This window comes from Mesoplodon bidens (genome assembly GCF_964165515.1).
Source record: "Mesoplodon bidens genome assembly, chromosome: 9".
NCBI lineage: Eukaryota > Metazoa > Chordata > Mammalia > Artiodactyla > Ziphiidae > Mesoplodon > Mesoplodon bidens.
This window is the reverse complement of record NC_138166.1, coordinates 58,062,922-58,076,606: the sequence shown is the minus strand read 5'-3', so window position 1 is coordinate 58,076,606 and position 13,685 is coordinate 58,062,922. Positions and strand designations below refer to the sequence as shown.

General features: G+C 34.0%; 1 protein-coding gene across 1 annotated transcript in view; it reads left to right on the top strand.

The window, feature by feature from the left end:
• The window catches only part of HIBADH (3-hydroxyisobutyrate dehydrogenase), a 105,449-nt gene that overhangs the window by 23,087 nt on the left and 68,677 nt on the right, over positions 1-13,685 (top strand). The window lies entirely within an intron of this gene.

Below are 13,685 nucleotides of genomic sequence, written 5' to 3'. Positions count from 1 at the left end.
AACAGTTATGATTTTGTGCTACCCAAGATATATCTAGTTATTTTTAGAGCTATTGCAGATTCTCAATTTCCTCATTAAAAATAAAAACAAAGCAAAACTGACTTATGTTATTTAGTACTCTCAATACACAATGCTTTTTTCTAAATTCAGATAATAGGATGTTACAACTTTGAAGAGCTATGAATTTTTGGTTCAAATTACTGTGGGTAGGAATAGATCGATTCCTAGAAAATTTTAACTTTTCAGAACAGATTCAAGAAATAATTAGCCTGAATAATCTTGTAGCTATTAAAGAAACTGAAGAAGTGGCAAAAAAAGAAAAAATAATTTCATAAGGGAAACATTAGATCCAGGTGATTTTACAGGTGAGTATTACCAGAATTTCAAGGACCAGATCGTCTCAAATTTTTTTTTAATTAATTAATTTAATTTATTTATTTTTGGCTGTGTGAGGTCTTCGTTGCTGCGCGCGGGCTTTCTCTAGTTGTGGCGGGCTACTCTTCGTTGCAGTGCGTGGACTTCTCATTGCAGTGGCTTCTCTTGTTGCGGAGCACTGGCTCTAGGCACGTGGGCTTCAGTAGTTGTGGCATGCAGGATCAGTAGTTGTGGCTCACGGGCTCTAGAGCGCAGGCTCAGTAGATGTGGCGCATGGGCTTAGTTGCTCCGCGGCATGTGGGATCTCCCCGGACCAGGGCTCGAACCCCATCTCAATTTTATACAGACTTTTCCAGACAATACAAAAAGAGGAAATGCTTCCCCAACTCATTCTGTAAGATGTGTATAACTCTGATAATTAAACCAGATGGAAACATTATGAGAGAGAAAAACTGTAGGTCTACATCAGTCATGAATATAGAAGTAAAAACTTTATAGAGTATATTAACAAACTAAATCCAACCACATAGGAAAGAGATCAAACACTACAACCAAGTTTGGTTTATCTCATGTATGTACAGATGGCTTAATATTAGAAGGTCTATAAATAAATAAATTTCACCACATTGACATACTTAGAAATCATCATCATCTCAATCAGAGGATGAGGAGACCCACTAATAAAATTCTGAAAGCTTAATAGTATATAAAATACTAGTAGCAGGTATCTGGGTATTTTGGAATGGCAGGATTATGGGTATTATGACTCTCCATAATTTCCAAATTTTCCAACATTACTGCGTAATCGAATATAATATATATGCACATACACACATGTATTTGCATACATATACACGTATATACATATGTAATTATAGCAATATAGCAGTAGGCAATGGAGTAGCAATTTTATTCCTATTATGTTAAACTCGATTGTTGGCTTTGGGATTAAAAAATAGTAAAATAGGGCTTCCCTGGTGGTGCAGTGGTTGAGAGTCCGCCTGACGATGCAGGGGACACGGGTTCGTGCCCTGGTCCGGGAAGATCCCACATGCCGCGGAGCGGCTGGGCCCGTGAGCCATGGCCGCTGAGCCTGCGCGTCCGGAGCCTGTGCTCCGCAACGGGAGAGGCCACAGCAGTGAGAGGCCCGCGTACCGCAACAACAACAACAACAACAACAACATATATATATATATATATACACACATGTATAATAATTTAAATCAGTTTCTTTTTTTCATAAAGAACCTAATGGTCTTGTAAAGGTATCTTATATCCCAAACCACTTTTGAGTATAGGTGCAGGTATAAATAATTTTTAGCCCCTATAATTGTTATATTGACTTGGTTAAGTAGAATTTGGGGTGTTAAGATTTATAATGTGGTATGGATCTTTGATCATAAAATACTAATAAGCAGTTTTAAGCTTGGTGTTGGTATTTTTTTTGTAGAATGGATTTAATAAACTGAACAATTCTTTCTTCTTTGAGTGGTTCTGTGATTTAATTAAAAAATTGATACATGGTACATATGATCTTGCTGTTGGTTGATCTTCTTTTGCTTCAGGAGTATAGCCTGAAATTATCATTTGATAATGAAGAATACCAACTTGATTTTTTAAGTGTTATTTTAAGTTTTAAAAATAATATGGTCTTCTTTGGGATAAAACTTTGAAATTACTCCTTGTTCTTATCAAGCTGTTTTTAAACCTACTTTTGTAGTTTTAGAATGCTAAAATGTTAATTTGTAATAGTGAATACACTTGAATCTGTGCTATATTATAGACTGGAAGCTTTGTGTAGAGGTGGTTTGTAATAATTTATTGGTTGACACAATCATTATGAGATTAGCCAGTATACAATGGAAGCTTATGTTTGTCTTCTCATAGTTTTTATCTTTATATTTTTAATATGATGGATTAAAAATGTCTCCACTTTCTCAGTTAAAATAAAATAGAGGAAACTTTCTGTAAGTTACAGTTGGCTGGTTTAAAAATCATTATATTTTACCTAAATAAAATTAAGGAAAAGGGACCTGGAAAAAGCATAGATACCCAAGTTAGATACCCAAGATGGGACCACAATTTTATAGAGGTTCTATATTTGTCAGTCTTAAACATGGATTATTTGAGGTAATTTGAATAAAACCTTAAAAAATTTCCCCCATGTTTGTCCCTTTTCCCTCACCCCTCGTTTGTTCCTTATCTTAGACTTAAAAAAATGCATTTTTGTGTATTTATATAGAGCTATTACCTACAAATACAGTAGTATTCTAAAAATTAAAATAGGAACATTTTATACTCCTTATTCTGTGGTTAGCATTTTAAGGAGAAGCTTTTTTTTTTAACCTAGATGAATTTGAAGTTGTATAGATTTTTGAGATAGTGATTCATTTCTTTAGTCCAGCCCCTTCCTCTGCTTTCTACTAACTTTTATTCTGGGGAATGCAATGAAAAGAATCTTTACTGCATCATTTCACTAGCCCATGGAGTGATATATTGAAGGTTTTCCTCAGGTTTCATTATTGCAGCTTTTTATACATCATCCTTACTACAAATAATATAATTTTATTTAAGTTCCATGTGACTTTTTTAAAAAATCAAAAGCAAGTGATGCTTAAACTGCTAAAATTATCATCCTGAAACCAATGTGAGTAACTTTTATACTTGTACAGTTAACACTTTGTAGCATAGATATTACTTTATAAAGTACTTTGGCATGCCTCAACTGATTTGGTGCTTCCTTTTGAAGCTGTCAAACTGTACATGCTTTTATCAAAGCCCACATTACATTATATTTATAGGCATTGATTCACTTCCTCCTGTAGAATTTAAGCTTTTTGAGTGCAGGGAGTAACACTTTTTTTTTCAATTGTTGTTAAATATTGAATTTATATACAAAATATTTATAAAATTATGAGGGTACCAAGTATAAGTATACATCAGGCCCATGTGTACTCTCCTCTCAGTTTAAGAAATAGGGCCTTACTGTTACCTTGTGTGTTTCTTCTACTCTATTAATACTTAATTTGACTTTTATCTTATATTCACCTCTGTGGATATTTAAAGAGAGAGAGTAACACCAGATCTGATTTATACAGCTGATGCTAGGGCTAGAGAGGATTTTTAGTTCTAGAAATGGAAAATTTATGTTGAAGATCAACTAGAAATCTTATAGATGATTCCTGATTATATCCTAGGGGGAACCAGTGGAATTTGGAATTAGATTTGATGGTTCTTTAGTAAATATTCTTTAAGCAAGGAAGAAAGGAAATTGGTTAGTTCCTATAATTCTCCTACCACCTTTAGTTTCATTTTCTGCTGTACTTCTGTTAATAAGTTAAAAGAAGTTTACTTGGGTATTAGGGAGAGCCTGGAACTTTAAAAGTAACTCTAAAAATGAAGGTCTTCATTTTTTCTTTAATGAAATGTCTTATACTTAAATTATTGTGTTTATATAATTCTTATAAGATTATATACTGTTTTCTGATTATACATTCTAATCCTATTATGCTGACAGCACCTTGATTGCTGATTTCATATAATAAACATTTATTGAGTACTTATATACTAGGTATGTTCTAGGTACTAGAGTTAGAGCTTTAAAGATAGTCAACATCTTTTGCCTCGTGGAGCTTATGATTTGGTAGGAATAGAGAGAATAAACAAGTAAACAAGAATAATTTCAATGATAAGTACTATGAAGGAAAAAAAACACAGAGTAAACAGTTAAGGAGACAGAGACTAAGGGGAGGGCCCTTTTACATAGAGTGGACAGGATGCCTTCTCCGGGGAGATGACATTTAAGCAGAGATCTGAATGTGCAGGTCAAGGGAAAGAGTGTTCTCAGTAGAGGGAGGTGCTCTGTGAGGGCTCTGAGGCATGAACAAGCTTGGTATGTTTGTGGAACATTTATCTTTGTATCCCTAGGATTTAGCAGATAGTTTCACTCGGAGTTAGTTAAACTGAATGATCTTTACACTGACTCCCCCATATGTCTAATACCGTGCCTTTGTTTAACTGTTTGTGGTTATCAAACTAAAGCTAACCAGGCTCTCCAGTAGCCCATGACACTGGCCTCATAAGTATGATGCCCTAATCTGTTTATCTGTCTTGTGTAAATCACATCTTTATGAAAGTTGTAATCCTTTAATGTGAAATGTTGTTTAGTCACACCAATTTGGACGCATACATTTTTTTTAGTATGGAATGGGTCTGCTACCACAGTGTTAGTTCCAATTTGATTAGCTCTCTTGTATAATGAATGCTAGACATAAAGCAAATTAAAAACTATTGTTTGCGACTAATGACTAAATACTGTTCAGTCTGCTCCAAGGGCATAACTACAGCACTTAACTGTGCTTGAATAATTGAAGAATAAGCTCACTGATTGCCTAGTACGTCTGTAGGTTTGCATAGAAACCTTGAGTTGAAGAGACTCTGAAGTGGCCCTTGTAGTTATTAGCCCAAGGCTTTCTGTGCTGGCAAGCCTCATAGATTTGCTAAAATATTGCTCCGGTTAGGGATTAATGTCAAAATTAAATAATTGAACTTGGGTGTATGTGTTTGTATAACAGTTCCCTACCAGGAAACCAGATTTAATACTCTACTTACTTGGCTGGGTTAAGTTTTAGTAATTTGTTTGAGATATTCTTAGAATATGGAATAGTAAGCACGAAACCTATTAAGGACTTTCTCTTAGAGAGCTAGACTTGCTTGCTAAATTCTTCAATGAAAGTCTCATATAGACTCCATTATTGTTTTTAAAATCCAGTGTGCAAGTCTTGGCCTTTACTGCTCACTGAACTGGATACCTACTGTTTTTCCACTTGACCTGTACCTAATTTATGGTAAAGGGAGCACAAAAACAAAAATTATTTATATTTTGGCACCTAACACCATTATGGTTAAAGGTCTATTGGCATTTCCATTAAAACATTTTCTTAGAGAGGTTTATAACTTGGCAATTTTACTTGGCTTCAGGCTGAAACATTGCTATTTCTGTCCAAAAGTAGATTCTTTTCTCAAATTTCATATAGCTGAATTTTCCATAGTTTAGAATGTGTGGAGGGGAAAGGGCTATCACAGTAGGTCTTTGATGCTCTCACAAGCTGTTTGATTACACAGTAGTATTGTGTGCAGTGTTTATTCTTAGATTTTAGTCTTATGTCAGTAACATTTTATTTTTTTAAATGTTTTGAATAAGTTGATTTAACATGATTAAGATAATTCATTTTCATGGGTTCTTCCCTTTAAAGAATTGTACTACTATGATGCTTTTTAGTTCTTCTAAAATGATCAATTCTATTATTTATTATAAAATTTAAAAGTACTTTGTGACATTGACTTCTGTCTCAGAGACTTGGATTATTCTATCTTGAAAAATATTAAAGTGAGCTTCTGCTTGGTCTGATTTGTGGTATTTAAAGCGTTAGTAGCTCAAGTAATTAAAATTTTCTTTAACTTGATTTAATGGACAAATCCGTTTCCTCAGAAATGACATAAGATTCATCAGTACCAGTACACCCAGAAATGGGTTAATTATGATATCCACTTACACTTAACCATAATTTTACTTATCACCCTGATCCATTAAGTATCCTTTCTGTCTCTGGAGAACACATTTTGCCTGGGATTTTCTCCAGTTTGCACAAAGTGGTTCAGAAATGTTTGGTAAATAAATTCCAAGGATTTCTTTGAAATTAGTCCCAAAGAAGAGGTGCCCATAAAAACCTCTTTTTACATTCTTTGGCGTGCCTGAGACTCCCTTACAACAGTTGTCAGGGACAAGAGTCCCTATATAAGGTGTTAATGAGTTCTTAGCATGTTTAGAGAAGACTGCTGACTCACTGCCCAAGATAACATGTTTGAGGCAGCTTTAATAATTTGTCTCCTCAGAAAATAGTAGAAGAGTGGGCTAGAGAAGGCAAAGTGATCACTTCACTCAGTGTTTGTATTATTGCTATCAATTATTGTTAGTAATAATGATTATTGCTAACAAGAACCTAGTTTATTTCTAAGAATTTACTCTCTTGCAGTTTGCGATTCCCTCATCTCCAAATCTGCAGACCAGATTTTAACTGCATTGCAATTTCCAGTCAAGTAACCATTACCAGAGTTGCTCTTGCCAGGCTGTGTCCTGTGGTGGAGGGTTCTCCTCACATGGGTCTGTTGGAAAGTGCGTGGATAAGGCAGGCGTCCTACCTCAAGTAATCCCAGGGTATTTTTAATGTCCTTTAATTGCCATTCAGGATGTAAGTCAGACCAGACACAACTGGATCTGGTCACATAGTTCAGGACTGCCTAGCAGTATTTATATAAAGGTGAAGTAGATTTAGTAAATAAACCTTCTAAAGCTATTAATTGTATATAATTTATCTTTCATTAACATCTATTGATTCCTAAGCAGTGTGAAATTAGTTCCAGTATCCCTTATGTCTTTATTGTGTTCTGTTTGTGATCCCTGGATAGCTCTTGGGGGTGAAGTGGGAGGATGCAGTGGAATTAAGAATTTGACAAGGGCCTTGTCATCACAATCAAACCATTATCAGACTTATTTGCAGTGTTTTAGATGTCTGGTTTTCTTAAAGAAAGTTTGCTAATGTTAGCAGTTGAAAAGTATGTTAAGTTGAGGTTAGGTCCTTCTCTGTATATATTTGCCATATAATTCTGTTTTACTTGGGGTGTTTTAATTGTGAAAAATTTAAGTATACGTGCACACTTCATAGTAGCCATCCTCCCCACATGGCCAATGAAGGTATGATAGCCGACTCGCCATCTCCCTTCTGCCTTACGTAATTTAACTTGACCTGAAGGTAGAGGGGTTTTGTTATTGTTTTGTATTTAGCTCAGATTATCTCCAGCGATGGAGAAATGTGGACTCTTTTAGAAGAGTATTAAGAATTTTAAGGTTTGTGTCTGACATCTTTTTTTATTGAGTTATTGACTATTAGTTGTGGTCATCAGAATGTTTATCCACTGCAGTCTCTAAGATAGCATTGTTCGTAAGGAGTTTTTTTAAAGTGAAATATAATATGAGGCCAGGCATACAAGTGATTTTATCATTAATTATATTTCATTTCCACTAAGTCTTATGTGTAAGGGTAATAATACTTGTTCTTAAGTAGCCAACACTGTTAATGTACTATGTACATATATTAAAGAGTAGAAAAATATTCTTGGAAGACACTGAAATAGTTAATTTGCTTTTTCAGCCAAGATAGGTTTATAAAACTTTATGAAAATTAAGAAGTGGGAAAGAATTTTTCTTTGCATTAATGCCACATTAACCCTTTATCTTAGGCTATAAAAATTTTCTTGCAGCCATTTTTCATTAGATAAGCAGCTAGTGGAAGGATAGTTGATTTATTGTAATTGTCAAATATCTGCAAACACTCAGATAGCTGAAAGAATTACTTTGACATAAAATCCTGAGTAGAGATGAGATTTTTCTCTAAAAGTAAATGATAATTTTGAGAAAGGAATAGGAGCAACAGTATAGTTCTGACTTTGAGATCTATAATCTTTAGTAGCAAACTTTTAAAAACAGCATTTAGAAATATTTGATGGTATCTCATGGGCTTTAATTGGGCTGTACTTTTATATTCTTATTAGTACTCGTATAAAATCAACAGCTTTTCATGATTGAGCATTTACATCTTAAATCTTACACACTGCTCTGTTAGGAAACACACCCAGCAACACTGGGTATTTTGAAGTTAATAGGAATAGTCTATATTTTATGCAGAAAAGTTGCTTTATATAATATTCAAGGGCTAGTGGACAAGGGTGAGAGTGGCGGTAGAGGGGGAGGCAGGGTGGGCGCCTGTTGGGGAGTGAGAGAGCCATTACGCTGTCCTCCATTGTAGCTGGTAGTTTGGATTAAAACTGCAGAATTAAATTTTTTGGAATTGTTACTACCCCAAGTGGGAATATAAACTATATTGAACAAAATTTATTTAGCCTGTTAAAAAGTCAATCTAAAACTCTAGTTAATTAGTTTACATTATGACATCACTTCTAGTTGAGACTCAAACTTCTACTGAGTAAGCGGAGCTCTATCAGGTGAGCTGACTGCTACCCATATGGGGCTTTAAGATAATGATGAGTTTAAATTTCCTCTTAGAGCTAAGTGAGAATAAAACTGGAGGCAGTAAATACTCTGGGCCAAAGCCATTAAATGAAAAAGCTGGGAATTCTCCAGCTCTTGACTTAAATTGTTTGTTTATCAGCTGGCGCCTAGTCTGGAGTCAAGAGCTGGAGATTTCTATCTGTGACAGAACTTTGAAACTCTTGCAGGACACTTTCATTTCAACTTAAGGTAACTTGAGTTTATAGCTTTGGCTTTAAAGATTACTAATGATTTACTCATTTCCTTACCATTTAACCAGAGTGGACTTTTTCCCAGGAAGGGATCTGTGTTTATTTAGGGCCTTTGTCTGCGGAGGGATTAAAAGGCAGCCCACCAGCATTGTGAACTTGATGGTAATAAAAGGTCACCAAAACACACCATAAAAACGTTCTTACCATGGAATTAATTATACAGTGTAATTTTACAAAGCAGTTTGGTTACTCCGTCCCTATACCCCCAATTCTTGAGAATTTCACCTTTTAAAAATTAAAGCTTTCGTACAATTTAGGTTTTTGAAAAAAATGTTTTGCTTCCTTTATGATATTTAAACACTAAGGAAATTGTCGCTGCAGTTAATTGCTTAAAATTTTTAAAGTTTTCAAATAAAAATTAGCTGTTATTGTTAAACTACGGGATGAATAACTTGTTTAGGAGGAAGGCAGAGTAGTCAAAAGGGGTGGTTGGTGTTTCATAGAACAGCTCAGTTTCTAAAAACCTAAGCCTTGTTAAAAAAATTTTTTTCTGTGCCACCAGGTGGCATTGCATCCAAACCTGCTTGTGATAAAGGGAGGATTTTAAAATACATTCTTTTTTGTTTAGGAGAGGTCATAATACTTTTTCTAGATTTTGCTTTTGCAGTTAGCTTAAAAATACATCTAATATCAAGGTTGATGAAATGTCTCTCTCCAAAGAACTGAAAAAGATTTCTGAACTCTGCGAGTGTTTGCTTTTAGGTGGTTAATACTGAAATGAAAGTAAATTAAAATGTTGAAACATTTGCAGAGGATTGCCTTTTTTAAAAAATAATATGAACATTTAACAGTTGGCTATTTTTTTGGTTTTGTTTTACTTGTCTAAACACTCGAGAGGGGATCCTGCCTATAAAACCCTCACAAATGTTGCAGAAACCCCCCAGTGCAGCAAATCACTGCCCTACTCCCCTCGACACCCGCCCCAGCCCTTATAAAAAAAAGTGTCAGCAGGCTTCACTGTATGGGAATTTTTAAAAAGAGGGAAAGAGCTCTGAAAGGTGCAAGTTGGTCCTTTTCACAAGCCTAACTATGAGATTCATTAGGCAGTTCATGTTCATGTCTTAAAAGCTGTTTTTGGGAAAGTAAATTCTTGGAGTTTCCTGTACTGGTTTTGAGGAAGTCTTTATAGTCTTTTGAATCAGCTCATTTTAAGAAAGTGATAATGTAAAAGCAGGAAAAAAAGGCTCATTATAAATTTTAATAAAAAAAATTTTCATTAAAATACATATTAATGTTCTATTTTATGAACTCATATATAAGTTAATAAACTGTTCAGAAAACATTGTTTAATACAAGTATTCAGGTGCCACAGTATTTGTCAGAATAAATAAGGTTCAGTGTACATTCTATTGATTTTTATCCTTTTAAAAAATGTGTTCACTGTACAGAGAGATGTTTAATGCTTAGCTTTGATTAGCTTTGATTATTTATCAAAAAGCTTTATGAAATGTTGCTCATTTTATACACTCACCTCTTCCTCTGAGGCTTCTTAGTGTGTACAACCTGATTAAGAAATGTATATGTTTTCAAAGTAAATGTTTGACCTCCCACCTTGTTGTTCCCGCTTTTGTACACACACACACACAACCCTCCCCTTCCCTATATTTTGAATAACTCGATTGTAATGTGTGTTGTACTAAAACTAAATACATTCGAACCTGTGGTACTACAAAGAAAACTTTGTTTTAAAAATTAGGAAAATTTTACATTTGAAAGTAGTCTAGACAAAGGTGCTCGTGACATTTGACACTGAATATTTTACTTTTAAACTTGATACAACAGTCTGCTTCTTAGCTTTGTTGTATGCTGATATTTCTACTTATTTAACATCAAAAAGCTGTAGTGGTTTTTCTTTAAAGATTGTGCCTGTGTTCTGGAATTGCCTCCTGCTGTCCATGAATTGCTTCTTGGCTTTTTTTGTTAGAATTTCTCACCAGGGTTTTTGTGAGCTATGTAGCCAACATTAAGGGGAAAAAAAAAAGAATTTGATACAGTAGGCTGGATTAGTAAAAATTATACTTACCATTTATAATTATAATTGAGTCAGCTTTTATGTAATAAGAATAAGCACATGCAAATCTCATGTAATAATATGCATATATATTTATAATTGCCTACAGTGACTATTTTTCTACTTATTTCTAAAATATTAAATGACTTTTTTTGCTGAAACTCTAGAAATCTACTTTTTTATTAAAAATAATAGAAAAAAAATCCTTGCTAGTTAGGGTGTGTGTAATTTAGTAGTGAAGCATTAAGATTTGGGCTTCTCTCATTTCAGTTGGAAATACTATTGGTGTAAGTGAGTGTTGCCATGGGAACCTCCACATAGATATAAAAGGCAAGACTGTCTAAGTAGAGGAGGAGGGGCAATGTACTCAGATACCACTGGCCTAAATGATCTATTTTCTGTATGTGCTGGGGGTTTAGGGGGAGCTAGGATAAGAAGGGAAGAGAAAGTAGTACAGAAAGTAAATATTAAAAGTTAACATCATGTACTCATACTTTTGGGGTCTCATAGGTGGAAGTATTTTAAAATTTAAATGGATGAAATGTGATTCTTAATTATTTGTATCATTTGCATATGTTGGGGAGTCTTTGCATACCTTATTTTTAAAGTGTGTTGATGGAACATGTTTAACTTACTTGATTTTAGATAAAATATTTAATTCAGTGAAATTTCTTGGTTGGAAAGTTAGGATTTCAGTCTCTGAGATGGCTTTAATTATAAATTTTATTAAAGAGTTTAACATAATTTTTTTCCAGATATCTGAAAAAAAATTTTTTTAAACCATAACTTTGCTGACACGGAGACAGTTAATGTGGCTTTCAAAGAAAAGCTGGCTTTTAGACTTCATAGTATTTTTAATATTAGATTTTTAAAATGAAAGAAGTTTGTACTTTTCTATAAATATTGGTCAAGGAAACAATGACTTACTGTATTTGCATGTATAATATTTTATGGTTTTCTAAAATAAAGAATGAAAATAGCAAAAAGCAAGCATCAAATCCTTTTATATCGCTTAGGAGCACATGTGTAGCTGCTGAAAAAGAGGCTGCTGTTATTTATGTCATAAAAACCAATGAAATTGTGCCAAACATGAGTTAGTGTGGAAAATGCAACATCATTATCGCAGTTTTATACACTATGGATTCTGGATGTCAGATACATGTGTAAAAAAAAGAAAAGACATTAACCTGACAAAAACTGTTTAAGCTTTACCTTTTTAGTCCATCCAGAGAAAAAGTAAAGCTGCCAAGGTAATAAAACATCCGGAAGTTTTTAAATTAAAAAGAGTAATTTAAATTTAAAAAAAGGGAGGGGGGAACGGGAGGAGGAAGAGGGGGAAAAGACCGCACACTGCTCCCCAGGCCTGGCTGAATCTGATGTAAATTAACCAGCAGTGGAAGTGTATTGTTTCCAACTGCTCACAAACAATGCTGGCATCTCCTGGGGTGGGTGGGTGTTGGGCTGTTGAGAAATGAACTGGAATGCGAAGAGTTTAGTCATCAGTGGATTCTGTGGCTTAAAAAACAACGGGAATGAGAGTAAAGAAGGAGAAAGTATGTTTCATATAAAATTAATCAAGTGAAACCTTCAAGTGGTGTGAAATAATTCATAACTGAGAGAGAATGCTTAGTCTTCAGTAATCTTCAGTGTGATTTTTTTTTTAAGAGACTGCATGAGGCCCTTTACAGTATAAAATGTTCAGCCACCAAGATATACCATGCTCACTTTTAGGTGTACTTTTGACACAGAATGTCAGCTTAGTTGTAGACTTGATTTCTTAACAAAAAGACAAAGAAAAATTTTATTGCTTGAAAAAATAGACAAGAGGGATAAAAAGTCAAGTTTATTAAAAAAAATGAGAATGAAAGTAAGGGCAACAGCATCTGTGTTGTTTTTCTGTTTCAGTTTTTGTCTGCTGCTTCCCTTCCCCCCTTCCTTAGAAAAAACCTGACAATCTTAATGGAGTGGAAGACATAAAAGTGCACATAGCCTTATCGATAAGTAGATTCAGAATATCTTTAATCACCTTAAAATTCATAATACAGAAATTTTTAGAAGAAGGCAACTAATATTTATTAAGTACCTTTGGTGTGTCAGGCTGTCATGCTAGGTGATTGTGTATTTTAAACCACTTAATCCTATAGTAACTTCATGAAATGCAGATTGCCCTCATTTTTTTAGTGTGCAAGTTGAGGCTCATTTAGGAAGGGACGATATGACAACATGGAATTATTATAAGAATTAGCCTGATTCATAGCAAAAAAAGAAAACATTTTAGGTAGAGGACTTTAAGAAATTATGAAAGGAGCAGTACCTTCAAGTTTGGAATTTCTTTGGTTGCTAGAATAACGAATGTTTTGATTTTTTTTTTTTTTGTAATTTAAAAACAAAATCAACAGAAATACTTCTTCATGGTCCATTGCTATCACCATTCAGTGGCACCCCCACCACCACGTCCCCAAATATAGGAGGAGTCATTAACCAACTGAAAGTCAACTTAGGTAATTTAAACCAATTTTGATTTTGGTCTTGTATGCTTGAATCTAGTCAACTACAAGAATAAAAGGGACAAGAAAATGCAAAACCAGAAGTGAAAACCAGAAGTTTTAAACCCTCTAAAATAACTTCCTTGGAAGATTAAAAGGAGCCAGAGGGTATCTTTTTAGCTATGTAGTTGATGTATTGAGTACACAGGACAGTTTCACATATGTTTACTCTTTTAACTTGTGTTTTAAAATTTTTATTTTCAAAAATAAATTATTTAAATGCACTTTTACAACTTGTTAAATACCCAAAATTGGCCTTTACAAAAATAATGAGTTTCAGTGTTCATGTATACTTTTTTTAGTATGTTTATATTATTCAACATTAAGACTTACGACTAACAGTGTATCAAAGTTTATTGCTCGATAATAATAAA